A 19,647-nucleotide genomic window follows, 5' to 3' on the forward strand; every position below is an offset into this window, starting at 1 on the left:
GGAGCAGGAGGAAGAGAAAGTAGTGGAGGAAGAGTTTCCTCCATTTCTGATGACAGATCTTTCATTAAGTGCTTTGTTTCAATATATGAAGGTTAACTTTATGATCCTCTCATTTTTTTCCTCCTGTCCTTACAGTTGGAGCCCAATACCTTCATGCTCCCTTAGTCCTCCACTAGGGAAGCTCACCCAGGTTGATACTCCACAAGGTATAGTCGGCCACAAAACTACCTTCTTCATCTCAACTCAAATCTTCATCCTCACAGAGCAGGGATTAAGAGGAAGTTTCCACATTTTCAAAGAAGATACATATAAACGCAATGAAGTCTATAATTGGAAGGATTTCTCACAGTAAAAAATTTGAGGGGGCGTGTGAAATTTTGGATTTCGGCATCAGCTACATGGTGTGACTATGAATCTGTCGTTGGGTCTCTTCTTAATTGATTTCATATTGAACAGTGTCTTCACTCCTTCTATTTGTGAACCTATAGCTTGTCTAAAAGTTTCCACTGTTTTTACATCAATAGCAACAGTTGGAATAACTGTGGCAATCTGCATATACAGATCATGTATGACTCAGATGCTCTTAAGTCAGGGATTGCTTATCTTCCTATTTAAGATTATTCTTAAGTTTTTTCTTTGAATGTTGATTTCAAAAGGTTCATTAAGAGATAGACTTTTACAGAAAAGAGTATTAATGATAAATCACATTTGTATGTTGTGTCTCAGTTTCTAAAACAATTGCCAAGTACATCACCTTTGAGCCTTCAGTGAGCCTGAGAAATGGGTTGAAGAGCATTATAACAAATCCTTTCTAACTGGGGAAACAGAAGTTCAGGGTTTGGTTGGCTTGCAGAATGTTCTCCACTATTAATAAAGGAACAAAGCTATTAGGTTAGAATCCATGTTTCTCAATCCTGGATTGAGCTCTTTCTACCACATCATTCTGCCTCAAAAACAAAGTTGAGGTTAAGCAGATATCTGGATTTAAGAAACATAGCCCAATTATTGGTTGTTAAGGAGAACATTTGATTAAAATATTTTGCACTATAATCGGATACAGATATACACATGATACGTTATGTGGAGACAAGTGAATGAAGAAGTTAAATCTCTTATTTCTTTACTGAGGATAGAAGAATGGTCATCTTTCCTCTGGATGAACTAACCCTATGAGGAGAAGTTGTATTCACAGCATCATGACTAACTTGCCACTGCTCACTTGTATGGTAGCTTACCCAAATTACACAAAAATCCTTCAGAGGAGATTGAGTTTTTGCCTGTTGAACCTGTAAACACTATGTGTATGGTCACAGTAACACCAGAGGAGTCATAAAAGTAACATATTTATTCATTTGAGGGAAACACAAGCTACTCAGCTCATCTTCAAGCTGTTATAAATTCATTAGGTAATACCAACAGTTAAAGAATTCATGTTAACTTAGGAAGATATAAGTTGAGCCAAAACTATCTGGACATAAAATACATAGAACTATGAAAGTTGGAGAAGAGAATCAAAGACAAGTGTTTTTAGATGAATTTAGGACAAAAAGATCTTGGGAAAAGGATCTGGGAAAAGACAAGGGGGAAAAGTCTTTAAAATAAATATTCTACAGCTGAAAGTGCAAGGAAGTTATGATTTTTGTTCAATGAAAAATAAATGTCTTCTCTCAGATACCAGTTTATTTTTGTGTTGCTATATATGTCTATTTTAAAAAAAGTATAGTAATGTCCTATTATAAAAATATTATTGCCCTTCGGGTTCGCGCAGGGAGTCGGGCCCCTGGCCGCCACCGCCACCCCGGCCGCTGCCGCCGCCATCGCCTTCATCCTTCGTCCCCCACCATGGCCGAGGAGCTCTCCGCGGCCACGTCCTACACCGAAGATGATTTCTACTGCCCCGTCTGTCAGGAGGTGCTCAAAACACCCGTGCGGACTGCGGCCTGTCAGCACGTTTTTTGTAGAAAGTGTTTCCTGACTGCAATGAGAGAAAGCGGAATACATTGTCCCCTCTGTCGTGGAAATGTGACTAGAAGAGAGAGAGCATGTCCTGAACGGGCCTTAGACCTTGAAAATATCATGAGGAAATTTTCTGGTAGCTGCAGATGCTGTGCAAAACAGATTAAATTCTATCGCATGAGACATCATTACAAATCTTGTAAGAAGTATCAAGATGAATATGGTGTTTCTTCTCTCATTCCAAACTTTCAGATCTCTCAAGATTCAGTAGGAAACAGTAAAAGGAGTGAAACATCTGCATCTGATAACATAGAAACTTACCAAGAGAATACAGGTTCTTCTGGGCATCCTACTTTTAAGTGTCCCTTGTGTCAAGAATCAAATTTTACCAGACAGCGTTTACTGGATCATTGTAACAGTAATCACCTATTTCAGATAGTTCCTGTGACGTGTCCTATTTGTGTGTCTCTTCCTTGGGGAGATCCTAGCCAGGTTACTAGAAATTTTGTTAGTCATCTAAATCAAAGACATAAGTTTGATTATGGAGAATTTGTGAATCTTCAGCTAGATGAGGAAACCCAGTATCAAACTGCGGTTGAAGAATCTTTTCAAGTAAACATTTGAAGGCTGTAGACACCTCTGCATCTTTGTACCTGCAAGTGCCATCTTTAAGGAGAAAACTACAGGAAGTCACCATTTCAATAACTTGATGTGTATATTAATAAAAGTAATTCAGTCTATTGTTTTAGTTTTTTAATTGAAAAATAAAGGTGGGCCATGTAAAAACTTAATTCTTTTGATAAGTTAAAAGATAAAGCTTAGGACATTATCTTTATAAACATTAAAAGGATTATACTTCATTAATGGTGAAAAGAGAATCCCTAATGTACTTACCTTTTTTGCATTACATATTCTTGAATTTTCCCTTGCTTTTGAAATTTGGTGCAGTTCCTCCCATTGACATTATTGTACACAGGTAACACCGTACCAAATTCTGAATGATGTGATTAATATAAACTAACAAAACTGAGCCAGTTATTTGAGTTGCAAATGGAGACTTGAAGTGCTAAATGAAACAATCCAAAGGAAACTTTTTTAAATACAGATTCTAGCTGAAGAATTCAACTATAAGGAAATTGTATTTATATAATGTTTAGTATTTTTGAAGACTAGTGAGATTTCTTTAATAATTTTAACTCTTTAAAAAGCAAAAGCTCATTGTATAGGTATTTCCTTTTTGCTGTTAGAAGAAAATATCAAGAGAAAACTTGATTTCTTTGGTGGACAAGTTGGTAATGTCAAATCTTGTTTGTTTGGCTGACTAATATGTAAGCCTAAAGTACAGTAAGCTGAATTACAGCTCTTTGGCCTCAGAATTTTCAGTAACAGAATTGCTGGTTAGCTACGATGAAACTTGTATTAGAAACTTGCAGTTGGTGATATTACATTCTCTCTATATATTTAAATGAGAGGTTTGACTTCATCTCAGTTTAGAAATTTGTTCAAAGCTAAAGATGTGTATGTATATATACATGCACTTTTGTATGTGTATATACACATATAAGCATGCAATTTGTCTGGTTATACGCAGAATTTCTATTAAGATTTTTAAAAGAAACTAGTAATATGGGGTTGATGTGTTCATCTGAGTTGATTAAAATTTTGTATGTTACCAAATTTTTAAAGTAACAGTCAAATGCTAAGTTGTCTACTTGGCTACTATGACACCTTAAAAATTGAGTTTACACACCTACACAATTACATGTTTATATGGTGCTCATTTGTTATCTGAAAGATAATGCGGGACTATAGTAGTGAGATGGATCCTACCAGCCACTCTGTTTCACTACATTTTAGTCAAAATTGAGTTCATTCTTCGTATTCATTAATAAAAATCATAAAATAACTTGTACTAGAAGGCCCAAATCACAGAATAAAGCTGAAGAGTGGATTAGCTGACATTCCATACTAATATAATTGTTTATGCTTTCTTTAAAATAAATAACTAAAAGAACATAAAATCTCAGAAGTAGTTTGCTGCTAATATATACATATGTTGTATAAAAAGGTATATTTTGGTTTTGTTAAAACCCTTGTTGACTTTTCTACAGTGAATATTTTTTTAACTTGATTTAATAAAAATGTTAATTTTGAAACGGAAAAAAAAAAATATTATTGCATGGGTTTAGATAAAGTTTAGGCCCATTCATTTCTTCCAAATATTATACAATAACTTGAGGTTGACACAGGGAGTGTGGTAGAAAATGATCTTCAACTATAAGTCAGAACACCTGAGATCTCTTTCCTGGTCTGAAACCTACAAGCTGTTACTCACATGCTTTAAATGCCCATCATTTCACCATGCCTATTCCCTTTTCTTAGAGAATCTGCTTTGCCTTTAGCATAAAGTGAGCAGCTACTTCCCATATGACCCTGTACCCCTAGCTACATGATCCAGGGATAAAAACCTATCTCAAGCTCAGGCAATCAGATTCTCCTTTATGGAAATTTGATCATGTAGACTTGGGGTCCAGGGCTGCCATTTGCTGGAGGCAGGCATGCTGGGCCATATGCAAATAGATCAGTGAGCAATAAAGAATGAAGCAGAGGTGTAGAGAGAAACACATGTGATGTGTGTACATGTGTGACTAGGAGAGAGACAGTAATAGCAAGAGAATGAGTGAGATAGAGATGGAGACAGAGACAGAAACAGAGATAAAAATGGAGATAGAGATTGGTTGCACTAATGGAGGGAAAAGAGGGTATGTCAAAGTATAAACCGGCTGTAAAAAAATCCACCTGGAAATGACACATCTCTGCTCACATTTCATTGGCCAAAACAAGTTATATAACGACACACACCTTCAAGGGGTCAGGGCAGTGCAATCTTTCCATGTGCCAAGGAGAGGAAGACTAAACATCTGTGATCAGGGCTAATGACTACCATGTCCAGGTACCATCATAAGAGTCCAAGGGAAATCAAATGAAGTAATGTGTAAAAGCAGGTCTTTTAACTTTAAACTGGCATCTAGATGTGAGATGATTATACCTATATGGTACATGTCTATAATTTAACTATCATATATCTGGAGTTCATTAGACTCATCAAATTTTAAAAATCAGTTCATGGCAGGGAGTGATATGGATGTGATGGGATGCATTTTTCCCCTTTGTTCCTGTTATCCTTACTGGTGTACAGAGCATATCTAGCCCAGGATAACTAAAGTTGTTCTCTGGTCCTATAACTCCATGCTGAGAGAGAACTTGAATTCTGTTAGTTGAATAATGCAGGGTGAAAGTGCTAAGAATAGCTTGATCTTAGGCACGTTAAATATCCGATTGTTTTGTAAATACTTCATTCTGAAGGCAAATGAAGGCAATGGCTTCTTTTGTACTTTCACTTTTTATTGCTCAGAATCAAAAACTCCCCCTTTTCTAACACACTAAGCAATCCATCAAGTGTCCAAGGATCAGAATGCTTGATTACCCTTTCCACAGGCAAGAGGAAAATCAGTGGGTTTAAGTGGCCTCAAAAGAGAGAAATGAGAGAGTAGTTTCCAAAGGAAGAGGTTTCTCTACAATGGGAAAGGGTTGGTGGAATGGGGTAAGCTGAGAGAAGAGAATAAAGATCTCACGTCTATTAGGAAACTTGGAATGAGTTGAATGACATAGAGGAGACAGTCTTTATTCTATGGATGTCAAATGATTTGAAATATGCAGTGAAACCAGAAGTAGAGGACACTTTTGTTACACAGGTATTTGTGTATTATCTGACAGAAAGACAGTTTGGTTAGGGTCTGCATCACTCTCCATTTTTACTCTTAAGGGTAAAATTCTGATCCCACATATATTTGGCAAATTATTTTTTAATTAAATTTTCCAAGTAAGGATTTTAGGTAAATTAATTATGATCCAGTTACCAGCTATTATTATCTTCACTTAATAAAAGAGGTAATTTTATCATCAAAAAAGCAGGAAAGACTAATGAACAACTGGCCCTCTCTATCTCTCTTATAGAAGGTACAAAACAGAAAATGTTTTAAATAATTTATATTAACTTGGGGAGAATGTGATTCTGGAAAGTTGGAAAGCTGGAGATAGAGATATAGTTCAGAGTCATGAAGGCACTTACTCTGAGGATACGGTCCCACTGATACCAAGAGATCCCAGTACTTTTCTTCTCTGAGGTCTTCATATACCTCTCCCAGATACCACCTCAGGGTCTGTAAAAGTATCAGAGCCCTTTTGCTCTGAACTCCCTCAACAGTAAGATGACCCTCACATGTGCACTGATCACCTGGTCCTCTGCGGGTGCACAGATCCATGGGGGAAAAATGGAACAGGGGCATCAGCACTTGCTTCGATTATAGCCTCTTGCTTACTATCACAGGGGGCTTCCCGGGTAGCTCAGCAGTAAATGCAGGAGACCTGGGTTTGATCTCTGAGCCGGGAAGATCCCCTGGAGGAGGGCATGGCAACCCACTCCAGTATTCTTGTCTGGAAAATCCCATGGACAGAAGAGCCTGGTGGGCTACAGTCCACGGGATCACAAAGACTCAGATGCTAATGAAGTGACTTAGCATGCAGGCACGTTACTATCACAGAGAGTGATAATGCTGAATATTGTTGTAATTCTCCTAGAATGCTTATGTAAACCACAAGAAAAAAGGAATATAGCATATCAAAAATAAAATCTTAGCCCTGATAGGTATTGCTGTTGCAGATACAGCTAGTTAGTTACCTACTCAGCATCCATTTTCCACTTTTTCCTTACCTACAGAACTCAGATATTGTTTGTGTTGACAATTTCCCTAGTCATTCATCATACTAAAAACAGTCATCTTCCTAGCCTCTCTTGCAGCTAGGAGTGGCTATGTGAGCCAGTTCTGGAAAATGAGATAAAATCTAAAGTCATGACTCCTCTGTCAGGGTGGATAAATACTAGAAGCCAGAAAATAAACAAAGTCCTGGCCAAGATTTGCTTACTATGGGTCAGCTGCGTCCATGAACCCATCCAATGGTCATTTCCCTGGTCCCATATGTATAATTGGAAGCTAGAATAACACACACACTGGAACCTTGGCCTGCAGAGTTAGAGTTGCCCCCACCCTGACCCAGATGAAGGTCAATCAATTTCACACCAATATCACATTCTAGGAATGGGAGAAATTATTACCACATTAAGGAGCTGAAGGATGCAGAAGCTGTAGTTTCCATCATATTTCCATCTAATCCACCGGTCTGGTCCCTGGAGAAAAGGAATAGATTGTAGATGATGATCAGAGTACCATCAACTCAAGAAAGTGGTAGCTCAAATCATAACCACAGAGTCAGATATGCTCATTAGAAGTCATTAATATGATCTCAGGTATATGACATGTGGCCACAGGTTTGGCAAATTCTTTATTTTCTGTCCCCAAGAGGATCAAAACCAGCTCACATTCTCAAGGAGGAAAATTGGTATGCATTAGCAGTTTTGACCTTGTGTGATGAGAAATCTCTGATCCTTGGACATAAAGTAATCTGAAGGAATCGGAACATGGATACTTTAAATCAATGCGCTCCTGCTAATTGGAATGTAGCAATAAGAAATGGTGAACCTGCTGGAGACCTTGGTAAGAGACCCGCTGTCTGCTCCAAGAAGCAGGAGATAAATGTTGAAAGATTCAGGAGTCTGACAGATTGCTATAGTTTTTAGGAGTCCAGCTGTCAGTAGACTGCTGGGACCTTCTCAGCAAAGTTAAAGACCAATTGTTGGACTTGCTCCACCACAAAGAAAGAAGCATTGTGCCTGGTAGGCCTCTTTAGGTTATGCAGGTTGTGCATTTCATATCTTGCAGTACTGCTTGAGCCCATATACCAGGTAAAAATAAAGCTATCAGAGGGGACACAGAACAGGAAAGAGCTTTGAGCTTTGCAGCAGGTCAAGGTACAAACAGCCCTGCTGCCTAAGCTATATGACACTGCAGACCCTCTGGTTTTACAGTTATTGGGGAGGGGGAAGAAGAAGTTACACTGAGTTTGTGGAAAGCTTGAAGGAAGAATTGTAACATGAGTCCCTGGGGTTCTGGAGGAAGGCCATGCCATAAGCACTAGAGAATTTAAAGCCTTTTGAAAAACAACTCTTGTTATGGTACTGGACACTGGTAGAGTGAGAGATTACCTAACTGTAGGACACCAAGAGACTGTGCATCTGGAATTCCCCATTAGGAATTGGGTTCTGTCTGATTGATCAGTTGTAAGTGTAGGTACCCAACAAGCTGTAGGAAATAGTAGGCTATATCCCAGTGTCATCTACTACATTTATACTATCACCTCTTCTTCAGACATGCCTATGGCCATCTTAGGATTTCCATGTGATCAATTGATGCTAGAGTTTTGAGAAATCTCAGGCCTGGTTTACAGATAGTTCAGCTAAGTAGACGAGCACAAAACTAAAAATGGATGGCAATTGCCTTATAACTTCATTGCCATAAGGCCAGGAAAGACAACAGTGAGGGGAAAATCTCCCAAAGGATGGAGTTTCAGGAGCTACACTTGGCTGTTCACCTTTTGTGGAAGTAGAAGTGGTTAGGGGTTGGAATATAAGTAGAGACTCATGAGCAATGGCAAATGGTGTGTACATATTCAGCTGCTAAGTTGTGCTGGACTCTTTGCGACCCCATGGACTGTAGCCTGCTAGGCCCTTCTGTCCATGGAATTCTCTGGGCAAGGATATTGGAGTGTGTTGCCATTCCCTTCTCTAGGGCATCTTTATGACCCAGGAATCGAACCCCAGTCTCCTGGTAAAGACAGATTCTTTACCATCTCAGGTACCAGGGAAGCCCTAGTGAGAGGATGACAAGAGGCAAATTGACATGATGTTCTTTTAGTCCTCATGATATCAAAAAGAAGTTGGTGGATTCTCAGGTACATGGTCTTAGGTTTCCATTGCCAGTTCTTAACACTATGCATAAAATTTATTTTCTAAAATAGCTGTGTTTAAATGTTACTGAGAATGCACAAACATACCCAGGGGCTATAATAAGCTATGGTTGAAATGTCTGAGTTGAATTAATGAGCCAGAGATCTGACTTCTTTCCTGCCCCCAACTAATGAATTGATTGATTAAATTTATGCCCACCTTTCTATGTTTGATATTTTCAACTATGAACAGCAATGTACCCTCAAAAAGGGTTTGTCTGAATGCAACAGTGAGAGTGCTAGGAAAAAATTACCTACAATTCTCTATAAGCCTCCAAGTCTGACCAATGGAAAACTATGAGGAACATTTCCACTGTGTGTGTGTGTGTGTATACGCTGGATTTTGATGTCCTACAAGGGTAAGCTGAGTCTCTTCCCCTTGAATTGCTGTGGGGTCTCATGGATAGGCATACATTCCCTAAACACTACATTAAGGGATGATGGAAAGACAAATCTCTCAGACCTGTTGCAAGGGCCTCTTAGCAGAGACTTTGAGAAAGTGGAAGTTGCTCAGTCGTGTCTGACTCCTTGTGACCCCATGGACTATACCAGTCTATGGAATTCTCCAGGCCAGAATACTGGAGTAGGTAGCCATTCCCTTCTCCAAGGGATCTTCCCAACCCAGGGATCGAACCCAGATCTCCCACATTGCAGGTGGATTCTTTACCAGCTGAGCCACCAGGGAAGCCCAAGAATACTGGAGTGGGTAGCCTATCCCTTCTCCAGTGGATCTTCCCAACCCAGGAATTGAACCAGGGTCTCCTGCACTTCAGGTGATCTCCTGCAGGTAGATTCTTTATCAGCTGAACTACCAAGGAAGCAAATTGATGAGCATGACTTCTCATACATGGTTTACAGAACAGCATGTTCTACTTCCTACATATTTGCAAGTAGATGCAGCTCACAGGATGTTTGATTTCTATATAGCCAATCATTTGTATGGAATAGGATAGTGGTTAAAAGTGCAAACTTTGGAGTTAGACATATGTATTAGTAGTTTGTCATGATTCACCACTCACTAGCTGTATGACTATGGGTAGACTGACTTCTGAGACTCAGTTTCCTCATCTGTACAATGGGTGTTCTGTTCATACCTATCTCCAAGGTGGTCGAAGAGATGAATTACAGCAGTGGCTATGTTTTTTACTGAAGCCATAGCCCATGCCCACATTTCTTTTCTTATTTATCTTACACTCCACTTACTGTATGTGGAGGCACTGGGCTAGGCACTGGGAAAACAGATAAATGAATGAAATATAATACAAGGTCCTGTCCTTCAACATGCTATGTTCTAAAGGAGAAAAACAAACAAGCAAATAGATTCTTACAATACCATGTGGTAAGTACAACAATGGATCTTTCTACAGATTGCTTTAGCAGCACAGATAAAGGGCAACTCCTTCAGATTAGTTGTTCAGTGGAGGATTTCTACAGGTTATAGGTATATTAAGTTTTTTTAATTATTTATTTTTTATTGAAGGATAATTGCTTTACATAATTTTGCTGTTTTCTATCAAAACTCAACATGAATCAGCCATAGGTATACATATATCCAGAGAAGGCAATGGCACCCCACTCCAGTACTCTTGCCTGGAAAATCCCATGGATGGAGGAGCCTGGTGGGCTGTAGTCCATGGGGTCGCTAAGAGTTGGATACGACTGAGCGACTTCACTTTCACTTTTCACTTTCATGCATTGGAGAAGGAAATGGCAACCCACTCCAGTGTTCTTGCCTGGAGAATCCCAGGGACGGGGGAGCCTGATGGGCTGCCGTCTATGGGGTCGCACAGAGATGGACACGACTGAAGTGACTTAGCAGCAGCAGCAGCATACATATATCCCCTCCCTTTTGAACCTCCCTCCTGTTTTTACAGATAAATAGGAAGTAGTTGGATGGAGAAAGGGTTTTATTGGAAGCTCTAGACAGATGGAAAAATATATGCACAATCATAGAAGCATTAAGCAGAAAGCAAGAATAGGGAGTATCACACAGTTCAACAAGGGAAGGGATGAAATGTGAAGCAGAAGACAAAAGCAAAGGCCAGACAATCTAGAACTTCGTTAGCCAGAGTAAGGACTTTATCCTGGGGAAGTAAGGAGATATTGAAGAGTTTTTAGCAAGAGACTGATCAGATTTGTTTTTCTATCAGTGGCCTTCCAAGTATGGTCCAAGGTTTCACAGCAAAAGCATCACCTGGCAGCTGTCCAAAGTGCAAAATCTCAGGCCCTAACCTGGACCTGCTGATACAGAGCCCCTGGGAGGGGGCCCAGCAATCTGTTTTAACAAGTCTCCCAGTTATCTTGATGCACACCCAATTTTAAGAATTGTTGATCTACAACTCTAGCTGCAACAGAAAAAATGGGTTGTTGGAGGTAGAAGGAGCCCAGATTGGATGTAGGGAGAACAGTTAAGAAGTTATTATGATAATTCAGTTCAGAAATGACGTGGGCACTGAAGATTCCATTCCTGAAAATCAGATAGTCCTTTATCAATCTTGCTTTTTCAGTTCCTGGAGCTTTCACTGTTTCAAGCCCTATTTCTAGACTGGTTTTACTATTCTTGTACATTTTCCTAAAACACCATGACTACTGCTGAGGAGAACACACATTGGACTTAATCCTTTTGAAAACTCTTAGTGCGATATAAAGGGCTTTAACAATCTGGCTTCAGTGCCTACTACTCTTTGCAAACTCTCTTCTTATGATGTCATTCTCTCTGTTTGGATGCTGTCTTAGTGTGCTGGAGCTGCCACAAACTATATAATATCATAGACATGGTGGCTTAAACAACAGAAATGTATTTCTCACCATTCTGGAGGCTGGAAGTTTGAGATCATAGTCCCAGCACAGTGGGGTTCTGGTGAGGAATCTCTTCCTGTCTTGCAGACAGCCACCTTCTCTCTGTGGGAGAGAGTGCTGGTGACTCTTCCCATTCTTATTAAGGTACCAGTTCTGTTGGATCAGAGCTTTATGCTTACAACCTTGTTTAACCTTAATCACCTTCTTAAAGACTCTCTCTCCAATACAGTCACATGGTGGGGGGTTAGAGCATCAACATAGGAATTTGGGGAGGACACAATCCAGTCCATAGCAGATGCCACTCTGTCACCTCTCAACTGGCAAACTTCTATCCCCTCTTCAAAATTCAGCACACATCTCTTCTGTTTGTATACTGTTCTTGGTGTCATACTATTGATGATAGGAAAGGATTAGCTTCTAGTTCTGTGGGAAATCTTGCTAAGGAAAACAACTGATTTCCTAAGGTAGGTGTTGATGTACAAACAAGTTCATGGTATAGTATAGTTCTTTATAAAGAACCTTTATTGAATCTTGACAAAAAAGATCTTCATGACCCAGATAATCACGATGGTGTGATCACTCACCTAGAGCCAGACATCCTGGAATGTTAAGTCAAGTGGGCCTTAGAAAGCATTACTATGAACAAAGCTAGTGGAGGTGATGGAATTCCAGTTGAGCTATTTCAAATCCTGAAAGATGATGCTGTGAAAGTGCTGCATTCAATATGCCAGCAAATTTGGAAAACTCAGCAGTGGCCACAGGACTGGAAAAGGTCAGTTTTCATTCCAATCCCAAAGAAAGGCAATACCAAAGAATGCTCAAACTACTGCACAATTGCACTCATCTCAACTCTAGGAAAGTTATGCTCAAAATTCTCCAAGCCAGGCTTCAGCAATATGTGAACCATGAACTTCCAGATGTTCAAGTTGGTTTTAGAAAAGGCAGAGGAACCAGACATCAAATTGCCAACATCCGTTGGATCATCAAAAAAGCAAGAGAGTTCCAGAAAAAACATATATTTCTGCTTTACTGACTATGCCAAAGCCTTTGACTGTGTGGATCACAATAAACTGTGGAAAATTCTGAAAGAGACGGGAATACCAGACCATCTGACCTGCCTCTTGAGAAACCTGTATGCAGGTCAGGAAGCAACAGTTAGAACTGGACATGGATCAACAGACTGGTTCCAAAGAGGAAAAGGAGTACGTCAAGGCTGTATATTGTCACCCTGCTTATTTAACTTATATGCAGAGTACATCATGAGAAACCCTGGGCTGGAAGAAGCACAAGCTGGAATCAAGATTGCCAGGAGAAATCTCAATAACCTCAGATATGCAGATGACACCACCCTTATGGCAGAAAGTGAAGAGGAACTAAAAAGCCTCTTGATGAAAGTGAAAGAGGAGAGTGAAAAAGTTGGCTTAAAGCTCAACATTCAGAAAACTAAGATCATGGCACCTGGTCCCATCACTTCATGGGAAATAGATGGGGAAACAGTGTCAGACTTTATTTTGGGGGCTCCAAAATCACTGCAGATGGTGACTGCAGCCATGAAATTAAAAGACGCTTACTCTTTGGAAGGAAAGCTATGACCAACCTAGACAGCATATTAAAAAGCAGAGACATTACTTTGCCAACAAAGGTCCGTCTAGTCAAGGCTATGGTTTTTCCCGTGGTCATGTATGGATGTGAGAGTTGGACTGTGAAGAAAGCTGAGCACCGAAGAATCGATGCTTTTGAACTGTGGTGTTGGAGAAGACTCTTGAGCGTCCCTTGGACTGCAAGGAGATCCAACCAGTCCATTCTAAAGGAGATCAGTCCTGGGTGTTCATTGGAAGGACTGATGCTGAGGCTGAAACTCCAATACTTTGGCCACCTGATGCAAAGAGTTGACTCACTGGAAAAGACTCTGATGCTGGGAGGTATTGGGGCAGGAGGAGAAGGGGACGACAGAGGATGAGATGGCTGGACGGCATCACCGACCGGATGGACATGAGTTTGAGTCAACTCCGGGAGTTGGTGTTGGACAGGGAGGCCTGGCGTGCTGCGATTCATGGGGTCGCAAAGAGTCGGACACAACTGAGCGACTGAACTGAACTGATTGAATCTTTAAAGTCTGATTCTTTTTGCAAATTGAAGTATAGTTGATTTACAATACAATATTGTATTAGTTTCAGGTGTACAGTGTATAGTGAGTCAATATTTTGGCAGAATATACTCCATTATAAGTCTTCCTTGGTGACTCAGTGGTAAAGAATCCATCTGTAATGCAGGAGACATGGTTCGATCCCTGGGTTTGGAAGATCCCCTGGAGAAGGAATTGGCAACCCATTCCAGTATTCTTGCCTGGGAAATCCCATGGACAGAGGAGCCTGGTAGGCTACAGTCCATGGGGTCACAAAGAGTTCGACACAACCGAGTGACTAAACAACAACAACTCCATTATAAGTTATTATAAGATAATGGTTGTAATATCCTGAGCTATATAATAGGTCCTTTTTGCTTATCTGTTTTATGTAGTTTGTATCTGTTAATCTCATACTCCTACTTTATCCTCCCTCACTCTTTCCCCTTTAGTAACCATAAGTTTGTTTCCCATATCTGTGAGTCTGTTTCTGTTTTGCATATACATTCATTTGTATTATTTTTTAGGTTCCATGTATAAGTGATATCATACAGTATTTATCTTTCTCTGATTGACTTATTTCACTAAGCATAGTATTCTCTAGCTATATCCACATTACTGCAAATGGCAGAATTTCATTCTTTTTATGGTTAATATTCCATTATACATCTAATATACATATTATATATAGATTATATATTATTATATATCATATAAAATTATATAAATTATATATGATATATATTATACAATATATAAAAATTATTATTATATACTATATATTGTATAATAATATATAAATTATATGTAATATAATCACTTTATTATAATGTATATATTATATATTACTATTTATTATAATATAGTTATAAAATATATAAATAACAGTATTTAATATTCTATTCCATTCTATTATATACATAATTTGGGTTGGTTCTATATCTTGGCTATTGTAAACAATGCTGTTACAAACATTGGGGTACATGTATCTTTTTGAATTCGTGTTTTCAGTTTTTATCCTGCATAGGAGTGGAATTACTGGATCACATATAGTTCTACTTTTAGTTTTCATAGTAACCTCAATACTGGAAAACTTGATTCTTAAAAATAGATTCCTTGGTGCTCCTATTTTAAATAAAAGAGCAATCCCAATAGAAGTTAAAAATTGATAAGGAATTTAATGCATAGTGAAAATTTAAGATACACACCAAGAGTGAACCCTAATGTAAAAGATGGACTTTGGGTGATAATGTTCATCAATTGTAACTGATGTATCACTGTGGGAAGGATGTCCATAGAGGGGGAGGCTGTGCATGTGTGGTGGCAGGGGTGTGTGGGACCTCTCTGTACTTACCATTGAATATTGCTGTGAATTTAAAACTTCTCTATAAAATAAAGCTTATTAATTAGTAACATATCCAGGTCAATGAGCTTAAAAAAAGAACTGGAAGTTTTCTGGGTAACTTGTAACTAAAAAAGAACAGAAGTATAAGAAATCTCTCAACTACTGACACCTTACCCAACCATTTTTTGGAAAGTGGTACTTGGTTTTGATGCTGAAGAGACTGATAAACGAGTAAATTAGTGCTCTCGACATGCTGATAAAAGTAGTACAATAGAGAGTTCTATGGGCAAACAAGTATGGAAGCATTGGGTTTAACCAAATCAGTTTTCCTGTATTACTCTTCTCAGAGCTCTCAATACACCAGAATATACAGTGAATGGCCAGAAATAGGGATATTTAAGAAACACTTTTCAAACATACTTGATGATGGAACCCCAGAATACGTTTTTGGAGACGTAACTGAGGTTATGGAAAACCACTGGAAAGGATTTTCATAAGATAGTATTAATAACACAATCAAATATTTGAATTTTAGAGAGATCACCCTAGAAACAATGTAAAGGAAGAATTGTGGGTGATCCAGAAATAGGGCAGGGGGACCACATGAGGGGTTACTGCAAAAGCCCAGCTGAGAAAAGTTAAGGGCCTGCTTAGGGCAGGAAGATAACGGTAGAGCAGAAAGGATGACTGCTGTAGCTTGTAGCATGGAACTGAAGCAAAACACAGAGTTTTCTTGGAGCGCGACTAGGTTTGGTTACTCAGATTTGCTGTAATACAATCCCCAAAGGGAAATTTAGGGAAGGTTTCAGGGACTGCGCTCTACGTATTAAAATGGGCATTTGCGTGTGCCATGAGTTGGCATAATTACTGAAACATCTTCACACAGAAGTGCCTGGGTGGGGAGGGCTTAGGTCCTGTTGTCCACTTCTATAAGCTATGCTTATTGTGTTTCTATGGTAACAACGCCTCTGCAGCTGCTGCTATTTCAATATAATTGATTGAGACACCACACTGCAATTGCAGGGCTCCTGAAAGCTGTCTTACACTTGTTTCATAAAGGTGATTGCTGCTCCTTTAGCATCCATTCTAGCTGGAAAAATCCTAGGGTAACAATTTCTTAATAAAATAAAAGCAAGTTACTTGGTTTCCTGAGTGGGGAAAGAAAAGGCGGTTTAAAGAGCTTTAGGGGAGCCAGGCTTCCTGTCAATTGTCTAATTATCCACAAATAATCACTCCTGCAAATATTTTTAACTCCAGTTCTTTGGTACCAATTTCTTACTGAGCTGGACTCTGCTGAAAAGTTGTGTCCTTTCATGCTGACTTTACTGGCCTAATAGATTGCCTTGCAATCAAACCAATTTTTTTTAAAAAGCTGCAGAACGGGATTTATATACAACCAACCACTTTATACTCTGTAATGTCTCTGAAAGATCCAAGCTAGATTGGGTACTACCACAACCTCATTCCACACAGCCCAGGTTAGAATACCTAAAAACTCCAACCAGTAAGAATAACATTGATAGCAAAGTTAGAGACAGTGAACTACAGTGGGAAATGAGCTGGACAGGTGTCAAGACACAGGGAGCTCTTCCTTTCTCCTTGACCAACTCATGTCACTTTGGACAATGCACTTTATCCCTCGATATCTTCCTCCATCTGTAAAATGGGTATGCAAATACTGACATACTTGCCTCACTAGGACATTTTGAAATAATTTTGCATACGTTTTCATATTTACAGAGCACCTTCACAATCATGATCTTACTTATTCATGTGCTCATTCTTTCAACAAATATCATTGAGAATCTGTTACGTGCCTGAGTTTCTGCCAGATTCTGGCAATACAGATGGCCCTGCTCTCAGGAAACTGCTACTCTGATGGAGGACACAGGAAAGTAAACAATTAAAGCACAATGTAATAGACATTATTAGAGGTATAAGTGTAGAATGCTTTGAAATCCTTACAATGGCTTGTGAAACAAACAGAGAAGCAGTGATCATCCCAGTTTTACAGATGAGGAAACTGAGATTCAACAAATACAATGACTTGTCTAAGATCACGAACCTAGTTAATGGTAGCCTGAGAACCTGAACCCAGCTTTCCTGATTCCTCACTGAAATGTTCCTCTGCTGTAGAAGTCTATATCCAATGCTTTGCAAAATAATCAAGGGATATTATGTGTACTGACAATGCATAGCCAGTGCAGAATACAATGTTGATTCATCAACAGTAGAGTCTGTAGCACTGACAGAAGAACTGGTGGGGATGGAGGCATGAGTAGAAGATATCTGTGTAGTTGAAATCAATTGCAGAATGACGTGATAAAATATAACATTGTATAGAGACTTGGTGATCTCCTAGGACTGTAGCACCATTAACCCCCAAATATTTTGGAATTCTGGGCTAGACTCCAAACAAAATAAATGAACCAATATGGTCCTTACTCCACTGGGGGATAAAGGGACTTTAGATCAAAAGCTAAGATTATTGATCTAATCAAAGGCACCTACTTTTGATCTGATACACATGCACAAACACACACACACACGTATGTGTGCTCAGTCATGTCTGACTCTTTGTGGCCCCATGGACAGCAGCCCACCAGGCTCCTCTGTCCATGGAATTTCCCAGGCAAGAATACTAGAGTGGGTTGCTATTCCCTTCTCTAAGAGATCTTCCTGACCCAGGGATCGAACCCACATTTCTTGCATCTCCTGCAGTGACAGGTGGATTCTTTACCACTGTGGCATCTGGGAAGCCCCACATATATGTGTGTATTTGAGGGAATAATGAGCAAAAGAAAAGTGATAGGAGAAAGAAAGGAAGGAAAGGGGGCTGCTCCTCAAAGTAAGGGCAGATACATGATTCCAGGTGGGAAGAACAACTCTGAGATGTGTGGGGGCTTTTGGAGGACAAATCACTGGTAATTGGAGCTGTGACAGTTACAGGAGATAGGTAGAGCACAGTTCCATCCTAAGATATTCCTAAACCAGGCAGAAAGGCCTAGTCACAATCAGTTAAAAGGAATATATCAATACACGGCAGTGGTCCCTTTTCTATAGCCCATGCCCACTTGCACTTTCATCACTTTCATCATTATCATCAAACTAATATTTTAGGGCTGGTATCATTTACAATGTGCTTTCTAATGAATGTTTTCATATAATACAGCGATTCTATTAGGTAGGTATTAGCCTTTACCATGTTGCAGATGAAGAAACCAAGTCTCAGACAGGTCCAAGAACTCACCCAAGGTCACTCAAGTAAGTGTAAGATTCCAGCTGTTATTGACTCCCAATCTAATCAACAATTCTGAGATCACAGCAGATCCTAAATGCGTGACATTTTGATTGGCATCTTTCTGAGGAAATTTTAGGGACTGGCCTTCATTTCATTAGCAACACATTTTCAAGTCATCTCTTAGGGTTGGTTGCTTCTGAAAAGATTTCCACAGATGGCTAACCCCATCTATTTCATTTTCAATTCTTATTATCCCAATCAGAATGACACTGCCTGACCTTGTCCCTCAATTCTGGAGACTCATAAGGAGGCTTGTAGCCTTCTATCCCTGACTAACTTGCCTACAAATATCAGGCAGTAAAATGATTTTAATGATGAGTCTTAAGAATGCCTTCTGTTTCACCTTTTGTTACATGCTGTTTTCGTTAATGATGTGGCTAGCCTGATGCTTGGAAAAACAGTTTAAGCTCTGTAATCTCTTTCTTCCCCCTGACCACAGTGAATAATTTTTGGCTCTTCATTTTGTGGTTTCTCCTCAGATATTTAGAGACAAATAACCTGCCTGATTACCAACTTTCTTCTCAACGGCACAGATCAAATCACACTCCTGGAGGCAGGAGATTGATGGCAGGGAACTAGTGCCCTAAAAGTGGCCAATTAGCTCCTGATTACCTGAGTTATATCTTGCACTGCAGGAGGTCAGGCCATATCATTTTTATAGATGCTTGTAATATGTTGGTATTATTTATTGTCAGCTTATAGAATGTTCAGTGCTGTGCTGGCCTGACCTAAAGCCTTGTTCTCAGAGATCCATCTCCATCAGCCTGACAGGGCAGGAGGAAGCCTGGCTGCACAGGCAGCTGAGACATGTGCTAGAGGTCTGTGTTTTAGGATCGTGCTACTCAAAAGTCAAGTGCCATTCCAAACTCTAGCCACTGCATTCTAATCAGGTCTTCCAGGTGATGATCAATTCTCGTGTAGGAGCATTTTTCTTGGGATTATGGCTGACAGGGAGTGAATTTTCCCCCGTCTCCTTTTTTAAAAAACCAAAAAATGCTGCAACCCTTGATTAAGAAGCAACATGGCCACCTAGGGACACACACAAGAGACTTCATCCCCCGTTACTAGAACGTGGTATACTGTCAAAAGAGCCATGGGATGGTCTGAAGAAAGGGCAGTAAATACAAGCAGGAGGTTGCTTTTGGAGACTTTGGAAGC

The 19,647-nt window shown here is 39.5% G+C and overlaps 1 pseudogene; it reads left to right on the top strand.

The window, feature by feature from the left end:
• Positions 1-1,758: 1,758 nt before the first annotated feature.
• On the top strand, positions 1,759-4,065 carry LOC102264391 (E3 ubiquitin-protein ligase RNF138 pseudogene; annotated as a pseudogene).
• The last annotated feature ends 15,582 nt before the right edge of the window (positions 4,066-19,647 follow it).

Source organism: Bos mutus, chromosome X (assembly GCF_027580195.1).
Source record: "Bos mutus isolate GX-2022 chromosome X, NWIPB_WYAK_1.1, whole genome shotgun sequence".
NCBI lineage: Eukaryota > Metazoa > Chordata > Mammalia > Artiodactyla > Bovidae > Bos > Bos mutus.